Source organism: Myotis nattereri, assembly GCF_964212035.1.
Source record: "Myotis nattereri genome assembly, chromosome: 1".
NCBI classification, from domain to species: Eukaryota; Metazoa; Chordata; class Mammalia; order Chiroptera; family Vespertilionidae; genus Myotis; species Myotis nattereri.
The window spans coordinates 71,630,076-71,641,734 of record NC_138075.1 but is presented as its reverse complement, the minus strand read 5'-3'; the positions used below and the strand labels follow the sequence as shown (position 1 = coordinate 71,641,734).

The 11,659-nt window shown below is 40.1% G+C and overlaps 1 pseudogene across 1 annotated transcript; it reads left to right on the top strand.

The window, feature by feature from the left end:
• The first annotated feature begins 4,569 nt into the window (after positions 1-4,569).
• Positions 4,570-7,010, top strand: LOC308520579 (N-acylneuraminate cytidylyltransferase-like; annotated as a pseudogene). The gene is made up of 2 exons: positions 4,570-5,206; positions 6,325-7,010. The product of its transcript is annotated as an N-acylneuraminate cytidylyltransferase-like (transcript).
• Positions 7,011-11,659: the final 4,649 nt, after the last annotated feature.

Sequence of the window (11,659 nt, the reverse complement as noted above, 5' to 3'; positions counted from 1 at the left end):
GCAGCAGTGTTGTATGCTAAAATATCTCATTACAAAATGCTAGAAAACTAGAGAATTACTGACAATTAAGGGTTGGTACACACAAGTGGCCAAAATTACAGTTTACGAAAGAATGATAATTGCTCAAGAAGATAGAATTGATGCATATAATTGGATTTGGTCATTTTACTTTTATCATGCATTTGCATTACCTCAAATGGGTAAATGCAGTTGTTATATGAATTAACAGGCATCATTTTGAATCCCAGCTTTCCTTTCCACACCATTGCCCCTAACCTTTGGGCTCAACTACACTCAGAGTTTTTATTTTCTGTTTTGACTTCTCTATCGGTGCTTTCTTTTATTTTTGCACTCCAAGATAGCACTGGCAATATAGTTAGCAAATTTCTAAATGCGAAAAAGTTATAAATATTCAAATTAATGCACATATAATGACACAGTGCTTAATTGTATTCAATTACTGACCAGTGGGTAAAAACAAATTTCAAAGTTTGGTACGAAGACCACGGATTGTATTAATATTTGTAATATTGCTTTGTTTATTCTTTTATGAATGTCATCAATTAACCATTGCTTCATTTGTTCCTATCAAGAGCATAACTGTTCTTAAGATTACTTATGGTAAGCAGACCCATGGTTTTCAAGAAGACATGACTGCCCATGCAGCAAAATGAAGAGGTATCCTAGACAGCATACTGCAGAGATGTAACTGAACAGAAATTGGTGGAGCAGGCACAGGTTATCAGGACAAGATAATGATTGATATTTCAAAAAAAGTTGACCCTCATATCCTTTTTTCTTGCTAGTAGTTTCTACCAAAATGAAAAAGTTTCAATGTTAGCACCAAACAAAGAAATTCTTTTTTTTTCTTTTCTTTTTTTTTTATTATTATTATTAGTTAAGGTATTACAAATGTGTCCTCATCCCCCCCTTTAACCCCCAACCTCCCCCCCAACAAAGAAATTCTTACTCATACTAGCCAATTTGCATAACTGGTTTTATGTACTTGATCAGTTCTATCACATTTCTGATAATTATAAAATACTAGAGGCCCCATGCACGACATTCGTGCACTGGGGGGGTGGGGGTGGGGGGGATGTTGGTCCCCTCAGCCTCGCCTGCACCCTTTGCACTCTTTAGCAGTCTGGGCATCCTTAGTGCTGCTTGGAGGCAGGAGAGGCTCCTGCCACCACCGCTGCGCATGCCAGCCATCAGCCCTGTTTGTGGCTGAGCAGCGCTCCCCCTGTGGGAGTGCAATGACCACCAGGAAGCAGCTCCCGCACTGAGCGTCTGCCCCCTGGTGGTCAGTGCGTGTCATAGTGACTGGTCATTCTACCGTTTGGTGGATTTGCATATTATCCTTTCTTTATATAGGATTTTTACTATTATATTGAAATGATTTGCAACATTTATAATGCAATGGAAATTTGAAGGAAGTATATGGACTCCACACTCAAGAACCTTGGACTTATTTATGCAAACAGCATCTTACTTAAAAGTATCTTCTATTGGGGGGGCACGGGAGTGGGCTGGAAGAGGTTAATGCAAAAAAAAGGGGGAATCTATGTAACACTTTCAATAATAACAATTACAAAATAATAATTAAAAATAAAAGTATCTTCTACACACCTGAAATCTTGAAATCTTTTCACTTGCAAAATCTTGTTAAAACGTTAACTTTCCTAGAATGGATAAAATCTCAACCTCTTAGAAGCCAACTCCTAAAGGTAGGTATGGAGAAGTGCTGAGTTGGAAGAAAGAATGGGGAAAGATACAAAAGAATGAGAGATTGTTGATCTGGGGATTGAGATAGTGTAAGTGGACCACAAGCACTTATCTTCCACAAAAACTGATTTTAATTTTCTAAGCCCTCGCTTTTAAGTTAAAGGCATATCCTCTTCCAAACAGTTGTGTAAGACTCCATTCTCATGGTTTCTCATCATAAACCTTACTGCTTTCAATTACTCCATTTATTCCAGCAGCACCACCTTTCTTCTTGCCTTAAAGTAAAAGAAAATCAACTCTGATGCCTAATACAACTTTTGGCATTTCATCCCAAGGTTAACACAAAATAATGACAATTTAAATCATTTGTTATTTTTATTTAAAGACTGTGTACCCAAGATGGTGTTAATGCTTTCATTTTCTGTTAAAGATATTATATTTTTGTTGTGCTCACTTTGCAATCTATATTATAAAAGGCCTGTGGCCCTAGCCATAATGACCAAAGACTGGCGTGGGTGGGCGGGGCTGTGAGCTTGGCAGGGCATGCATGGGTGGGCAGGTCTGCGAGCACGGCGAGGCCACATGGATGGGTGGGACCACGCGATTTCACATCCTGATCTTCTAGTTTAAATATAGTTGAAATAGTTTTTAAGATTGTAAAAGATTGCTCATAGTTACAATATATAATTCTCATTCTGTTTGGCAAACTTGGCATAACCATGAAAAGTTGTACAGGTATAGAAAATAAAGATCACTTGAGATTTATGCTGAAAATTTCAAAGTATATAGATATTAATAAGGAATAAATACAATAAATTGTTAATATGGTAAATCTCCTGGGATATGATTTTCATAGGCATCACAAATTGAGCTACAATATTACAAATTCAGTGTTTATAAGCTAGAAAAGCCTCTTTCATTATACCACTTAAAAGAGCATAATTAAAACACTATTGTGTCACAGATTTATCCCGTCCCCCCCAAAAAAGGGTAAAAATGAGAAATGTAAACAGCTTTGATTAGAGGAATTGAACTGTAATGAAAACATAAAGAACTAAATATAGTCTGAATGGGTGAAAACTGAGGGAGGTTATGGCTAGTCAGTTTTTGAAAGAAACACAAAAGAAATTGAGCAGTTAGATGAAATGGAGCAAGGGAATATTCAGGCTGTATATTAAGAAGTAGTTTCTGCCCTAGCCGGCTTGGCTCAGTGGATAGAGCGTCAGCCTGCGGACTGAAGGGTCCCAGGTTCAATTCCGGCCAAGGGCACATGCCTGGGTTGCGGGCTCAATCCCCAGTGGGGGGTGTGCAGGAGGCAGCCGATCAATGATTCTCTCTCATCATTGATGTTTCTATCTCTCTCTCCTTCTCCCTTCCTCTCTAAAACCAATAAAGAAATATATTTAAAAAAAAAAGAAGAAGTAGTAGTTTCTAACAATGATGTTTGCTGGACTCTGGAAAAATCACCCTTCACTTTGTTTAAACTAGATTGGATTAAGCTTTCTCTCTGGGGATATAGGTTTATTTGGACAGACTGTCGTTGTGTGATTCTAATGAATTGTTTTTACTACTGATTTCTAAACTAAAAAATTTAGGATATCTGGCCATTGATTCTGCAAATTAATTCTTTCTTTTCCAATATGTCAACTCTTTTTTTTTCTACCATCTTTATCATCTACTTTTATTTTTTTATGTTTTTGTTGTTAATCCTCACCTGAGGATATATTTTTCTAATGATTTGTTTTTAAAGAGAGAGTTGAAGGGGAGAGAGAGAGAGAGAGAGAGAGAGAGAGAGAGAGAGAGTGAGAGAAAGAAATATCAATGTGAGAGAAACACATTGATTGGTTGCACTCTGTCCTGACCAGGTATGTGCCCTTGACCAGGAATCAAATCCAAGACCCTTAGGTATGTGAGCCAATGTTCTAACCACTTAGAAACACCAGCCAGGGTGTTATGATCTACATTTAAAATAAATATAAAGGAAACATAGTACTATGTCATTATTTTTCCAGTGTAAAATGAACTAAATAATAAAAGTACTATTTAAAAGTAGTCAATTTTTGGTTAGATATATTTTTAGAATGGAAATTTACAACTGTTAAATAATAATAGTCATTTTATTGCTGTTAGTAAAATGTTTACCATGAATGTTCTAATTCTAAAGTAATGCAGAATTCAATTTTAGTTACAAATTATCAATTAAGCTAATCACTCAGAATGACCTCCGTCAGAAGGCTATTTATGTATATTAAAGGATAAGTGACTGATCATACATCTGTCTGACCATCTGACCGACCAAACAGCTGGTACATATGACTCACACTGGCAATTTAAAAATAAACGTTGACTCGCACATGCAAGATACATATAAGCTCTCACTGGCACCAATTGCATGCGTGTGTTTTAATCTATTATAGTCGATCATGAATTTGGTTGACAGTTCCATTATAGAGAAAGGGCGAATAGTGATATTAAAATATTTCTTCTAATTAATTTCCTTTCAATGTGCATGAATCCATATACCAGGCCACTAGTTATTACAAAAAATTGGTTATGAAACCTACAATTTTATTTCACATACTTAATAAAATATATTTTTATACAATTATATTTATAACTAATATAAACATAATTATTAAATGTAATTGTTCTTTATAAGTGTTGTATAGTATGTTTTTATAATAATGAAAATAATTCCCAAATTTAATAAGCTAAGATGCTTATCAAAGGGTGTTATTTCCTTGGGCTTAATAAAATTACATAGTTTTTTACATAAACAATAAGAAATTCTCTAGAGAAGAGCTCCCGGATGTGGAGAAGCTGGGGAGGAAACGTGGGAGGAAAATGGATTCAGTGGAGAAGAGGGTCGCAACCTCCATCTCCAACCCACGGAGGCAGCCATCCCAGGGTCGGCCCCCAAAGCTGCAGCGCAACTCCCGCTGCAGCCAGGGCTGGTGTGTGGAGAAGCCTCACATCTGGCAGCCTTAATTCTGGCCTGGGGTAGCAGCAAGGGCATCCCTTTGAAGAACATTAAGCATCTGGCAGGTGTCCCGCTCATTGGCTGGGTCCTGCGAGCGGCCCTGGATTCAGGAGTCTTCCAGAGTGTGTGGGTTTCAATGGACCATGATGAAATTGAGAATGTGGCCAAACAATGTGGTGCACAAGTTCATCGAAGAAGTTCTGAAGTTTTAAAGACAGCTCTACCACATTAGATGCCATCATATCATTTCTTAGCACAATGAGGTTCACATTGTAGATAATATTCAAGCTACTTAACCATGTTTACATCCTACTGACCTTCAAAAAGTTTCAGAAGTGATTCAGAAGAAGGATATGATTCTGTTTTCTCTGTTTTGAGGTGCCATCAATTTTGATAAAGTGAAATTGAGAAAGGAGTTTGTGAAGTGACTGAACCGCTGAATTTGAATCCAGCTAAATGACCTCGTCAACAAGATTGGGATGGAGAGTTATATGAAAACTAGTGGCCTGTGCACAAAATTTGCGTGTGGGGACAGGGGGGGCTTCCTCAGCCCAGCCTGAACCCTCTCCAATCAGGGACTCCTTGGGGATGTCCAACTGCCAGTTTAGGGCCGATCCCTGTGGGGGATCGGCAGTCGGGCATCCCTCTAGCAATCTGGGACCGCTGGCTCCTAACTGCCTCTGCCTGCCTGCCTGATCTCTCCTAACTGCCCTCCCCTGCCGGCCTGATGTCTTCCCCAGCTGCCCTCCCTTGCTGGCCTGGTTGCCCCCAACTGCCCTCCCCTGATCTCCCCTAACTGTCTCTGCCTTGGCCCCCACTACCATGGCTTTGTCTGGAAGGAAATCAGATGTCTGGAAGATGGCTGGTCAACCCAGTCTAATTAGCATATTACCCTTTTATTAGTATAGATAGATTATATAGGATAGGATTGCTTAAATGGGGGTAGGGAGAAAGTCTTTTTCAGCAGGAGGAGATGCTCTTGGCAGGCAAAAATACATCATCCCTATATCTGGACTGATAGCCAGCCATATGCACTATACTGCCAAACCCATCATTAAAAAATTGAACCACTTTCTTAGACCTTACATCAAATAGCTGTTGCCCTTAAAACCCCTCCACAACCCCCACTTTAGGTTCTGCCTTCGCAGTTCACCCAGATTTGGTTCTAATTGGTCAGTTTCTACGCCAGTCAGCATCAAAAACTCCGCCTCCTAGGCAGCCATTGGCTCTTCACAGTTCAGCTAGATATGGTTTTGATTGGTCAGTTTCTATGCCAGTCAGCCTCTCTGGTCCTGATCAGGGAGGCGGGGCTGATCAGCAGCTGCCCCAGGCTGCTGGTGAGCAGGCTGAACTGCTGACATCTCAGAGAGAGAGAGGCACAGCTGCTGGCAAGGCTTAGAAAGAGAGAAAGGCAAGGGCTGAGCAGCAGCTGCCACAGAGGCTGCGGAACAGACCCTGCTTCTCTCTCCAGGCCTCACAAACAGCGGTGGCAGCTGCTGATCAGCCCCGCCTCTCTTTCTCTCCAAGAAGTCAGCATTTCATCCTGCTTGCCTGTCCCCGCCTACCCGAGCCTGCAGCCTGGCATTCAGTCATCCCTTCGGTTGTTTTGGACATTACAGACCCTGGCTCTTTATGTATATATTTGGCTCCTTTTATTTTGCTAAGAGACATTTGATAGAGATGGGTTACTTACAGGGTGGAAAAATGGCCTACTATAAAATGCACGCTGATCACAGTGTGGACATAGATGTGGATATTGATTGGCCTATTGCGGAACAACGAGTATTAAGATATGGCTATTTTGGCAAAGAGAAGTTTAAGGAGATAAAACTTTTGATGGATGTCTCTCCAATGGCCACATTGATGTATCAGGAGACCAAAAAGAAATAATATCTTACGATGTAAAAGATGCTATTGGCATAAGTTTATTAAAGAAAAGTGGTATTGAGGTGAGATTAATCTCAGAAAGGGCCTGTTCAAAGCAGACACTCTCTTCCTTAAAACTGGATTGCAAAATGGAAGTCAATGTACCGGACAAGCTAGCAGTTGTAGATGAATGAGAAAATAAATGGGCCTGTGCTGGAAAGAAGTGGCATATCTTGGAAACGAAATGTCTAATGAGAAGTGCCTGAAGAAAGTGGGCCCAAGTGCTGTTCCTGCTGATGCCTGTCCCACGGCCCAGAAGGCTGTGGGGTGTATTTACAAGTGTAATGGTGGCCGTGGTGCCCTCCGAGAGTTTGCAGAGCACATTTCCCTACTAATGGAAAAGGTTGTTAATTCCTGCCAAAAACAGAAGTTAGTATAATGTGTGTGTGTGTGTGGGGGGGGGGGGGGGGGGGAGTATACAGCCTTCTTCAGCTATTTTACTTTTATTTTTGATGAAGTACAATTCCATGTTTTAATGTTATAGACATGTGACTTGATTTGTGATATCTCTTCATATCTTTTAAAGCAAAGTCTTCTCAAGTTATCTCTCCAAAACCTTCTGTGAAAAAATTGTGCTATACTTTTCTCTTTATGCAAGATAATTATTTAGAGATTGATTTACAGTCTTTCTCACATTTTTCGTAAATGCAAGTAAGAACATGATCAAAATTTACTTTGTATTGTACCCTGTAAAACTGTGTGTTTGTGTGCTTTTGATGATGCTGATATTTTATTTATTTTGGGACAGTTTCTGTGGTAAGACATGCTCTTCTATTAATTAAAAAAAATACATTTCATAGAAAAAAAATTCTCAAAGACACAAAAATTTTTGTTCGCTTTGAAATGGATAATAAATTTTGTATGTTAAAATAAAAATAGCAAGTAGTATTTCCACATTTGCCCTTCAACCTAAATTCCAGTGCTATGGTGTGTGAGAAAAGATTTCTCAATATGAGTGAGAAGGGGTTATCTTATCTCTTCCCAGGTAACTGGAGTGATTTTGATGGGGTCAACCTTACCAAAACAGCTTGGGATCCCGAGTGAAGGATCACGTATTATAAACAAACAATAATTGATTGATGTTTAACATCTATTTGTGTTGCTGTTAGGGAAATTGTCTGGGAAGCCACTGTCCATATCTTCTTGTTGACCAGCCTGAACCAAAAACATTTGATCATTCTAGGCAAAGAGCAGGCTTGCTGACACAGAATGTTTTTTATATCACTGAGCGCAATGACGTTATTTGCCTCCTCCTTCGAATGAAATGTTCAGTAATCTAGGGGGTTTCTAATCTGTTTACCAGCTGTTCTGATGAGCGGGATTTATTTAACTGTTATCACCAACCTGACCTGTTACAATGACAGATAATGTTTCAGTGAAAAAAAGTATCATCCTTCCTGGGCTTTTCTTTTCTGTGAACAGAGAAATTTATGTTCAAAGATTCCACTTTTCTCTACTCTTTAAATGTAAATATGTCAGAGATATATTAAAATGGCATTCAATATAGACTACTATTTTTAAAACAAAGTTGTCATTTGACTCCTGGTGAATTGCTCATAAATTCAGGACTGAATAAAGAGATCAGATTACATTAAATGCATTTTGGTATCTATAACTTTCTGCAATGAATTAAAACTGGCTGATCATGTCTCCAGTGCATTTCATTTTCTGTTGATTCATGTACTGTAATATAACCTTCAAAATTCCCTTATGCCAACAAACTCACTCAGATATGCTGAGTGCAGGAGGAGATTAAAGTGGCTATAAGATTGAAAACTATATGAAGGCATCAGATAATGCAGTAGAGGTATAATGAAAGTGTAAACAAAGCCAGTAAATGTAGAAATTACTGTTCATATAATCCACTGTTGAATTCAATGGAGAGTTTAGCTCCCTGCCAAAAATATATTAATACCAAACAAATTGGCAAGATCAATACACCAAGCCTGTTTCATTCTTATTAAAGCACTTCTCTCTTTGAGGCTAAGCGTAAGTAAGGCATGCCATTCTCCTTTGGAAAATGCAATATTTCCCCAACAGGAATTTAGTATTCAGGTATCCGCAGGCTCCCAGCTCTGAGAAACTCACATCAGATGATATTCCCCTACTCTTTAAAATTGAAGTTACTTATTGCAATAACCTTTCATATTTTTCCTGAGCAGTAGCTTTTTGTTTCGCACTGTGAAAGCCAATCCATCCTTTACAGGCTCTTTAAGCTGGCAAAAGGGAAAAAAAGGCATTATTACTGAGCTAGGAGCCTCTATTGTTTCAGTAGTAGCTAGAGCTATGGATGAATGCTTTCAACAGAAGTTAAAAGAGATAATGAGTCTTTAATGATACAAAATCAGAGCCTTGTGTGCCTAGCGAAGCCTGACACAAGCTCCAGCTTGCAGCTAGCAAGGAAAGCTCATCACTATCTGTTTTGCAGGCCAAAAATACCCACAAAGTGCCTTCATGGAAAATTGTGTATCCCTTAAGATAGAATCAGTGGTATTTGTCTGTTAGGTTAAACTCTTCTGAGATGCAAAACAAAATAGGATGATAAGCCCATATTCTGTCTCTCATACATCCCTTTAAAAGTGTAAGGTGAACACACCTCCAGTTTCAAAGCAACAGCTTTTATTTTACTCCAGACTTTATCAAGAGCAATTTCCTTTTGTATATATTTTTGTCTCTCTTCCTCTCCACCAAAACTACAAACAAGAAACTTCAGTGTCACCTGCCTGGGCACACCCTCTGCTATGCTCACCAAAGAGATTGCTTAGCTTAAATGAGATAGATTCTTTGCCGACCAAGTATTGGGAAACAAGTTTGAATCTCAGCTGAATAAATGTGTTAAGTCCCAGCCAAAAACTTCTGGAGAGCAGTGGGAATAAAACTCCTCCTCCATGAACATGAGCCAGGCTCCTTGATGTTAAATCAGATTTGCTTCTGAAAGGATTGGCATGTCTGATATGATTAGGAAGCTTCAGTTGTGCTGATTATAAATTAAAATTAAGAAAAACAGATTGATCTGGAAAATAAGAAACATAAGGGCACATTGCTGCACTCCAGTCTTTGCAATGATGCTTTAAAAGTGATGGATATGGGAGTTACTTATTGTGGGAATCCTAACTAGGTTATTGCATAAAGATTTGCATGCTATCATCCCTGTATTAAGGTGCCAAAATCAGTTACAGAAATGAAGAAAGGAAAACATCAACATGATTTGACTTGGAGTATATTTAGGATGCATTTTTCTTTCATTTTCATAAAAGGTTCATATTGGGAGCTGGGGGAAGGTGGGATTAAGTAGGCAAATAGCCCATAATTTATTGAAAACAACTCATTCTGCCATTTTTTTTAGAAAAGAAATTTATTTTCCCCCCATTCTCATTTATTTTCTTGGTTCCCATTTCTAGCCATTCACCTACTCCCTTCTAGACATATTGGAGCTAATAAGAAATAATCATTAAAGTTGCAAATAGAGCATGGGGAATGTTTTGAAGAATTGAAGTATATAGACAGCAGGGGAAAAGAGGGCAGAAGTGCATTTGTTTCCCCAAATTGCTATTTTAAGCCATGTTATTACTGACACAAATAAGCAGTAATTGTTGATAATGGGCATTTTTTTTTTTTTACATTTACTTAGAAAATCACAGTGGTAGAAGAAGTAATTCCTAGAAGAAATGGGCTTAGGAAACAAGTTATAGAGGCAAAGGAAGGACCCTTGGAGCTTAGAAGTGAGGAAGGTCAAGATGACAACCCTGAGGGGATTGAAAAGAGGAGAGGGAGGGAGAGCATCTATGGGCGTATTTTAAAGAACTGATTAATTTTAACTTTATGGTGTCCAGAAACAAAATCTTGAAACACAAAAATAATTTAATTTATTCATATAATAAATATTTATCAAGTGTCTACTATATATACATTCCTTCCTTCCTTCCTTCCTGCCTTCTTTCTTCCTTCCTTCCTTCTTTCTCTCTTTCTTTCTTCCTTTCTTTCTTCTTTCTTTCTTTCTTTCTTTCTTTCTTTCTTTCTTTCTTTCTCTCTCTCTCTCTCTCTCTCTCTCTCTCTCTCTCTCTCTCTCTCTTTCTTTCTTTCTTTCTTTCCTCCATATTTCATGTTTTTGAAATATATACAACACTGGCCCAGTGCATGAATGCGTGCATGGGTGGGGTCCCTAGGCCTTGCCAGCGATCAGGACTGATTAGGGCCATCTTGCCCAGACCCAATCAGGGCTAGACCAATTGGAGCCTGCTGGCCTGGGGGAGAGACTCGGGGAGGGACTGCGAGACATTGGCCAGCCGGCCAGGGGGAGGATCCGGCGGGAGGGGGAGAGACCACAGGAGGTTGGACAGCCATAGAATGTTGGCTGTGGGAGTGCACTGACCACCAGGGGCAGCTTTTGCATTGAATGTCGCCCCCTGGTGGTCTGTGTGTGTCATGGTGACTGGTCATCCGGCCGTCCTGGTCATTCTGGTCATTCGGTCATAATGGTCACTTAGGCTTTTATATATATATAGACTAGAGGCCTAGTGCACAAAATTTATGCATGGATAGGGTCCCTAGGCCTGGCCGGCAATCAGGGCCGATCTCTGGGGTGACCAGCAAGGCAACATGGGGGCTCCCACTGGCACTGGCCTGGGGCCTGCAGACTGGGGGCAGTTCCTGCATTAAGCATCTGCCCCCTGGTGGTCAGTGCGCATCATAGTAACCAGTCATTCCATTGGTCATTCCACAGTTCGATCAACTTGCATATTACGCTTTTATTATATAGAACTAGAGGCCCGGTGCACAAAAATTTGTGCACTCGGGGAGGGGGGGGAGAGGGGTCTCTCAGCCCGGCCTGTGCCCTCTCGCAGTCTGGGACCCCTCGGGAGATAACAACCTGCTGGCTTAGGCCTGCTCACGGGTGGCAGAGGGCAGGCCCAATACCTAGGTGCAGCCCCTGGTCGGGCTCAGAGCAGGGCCGATTGGGGAGTCAGGGCGCCGCCCCCTGTCATGCACAGAGCAGGGCGGATCAGGAGGTTGCGATGCCACCCTCAG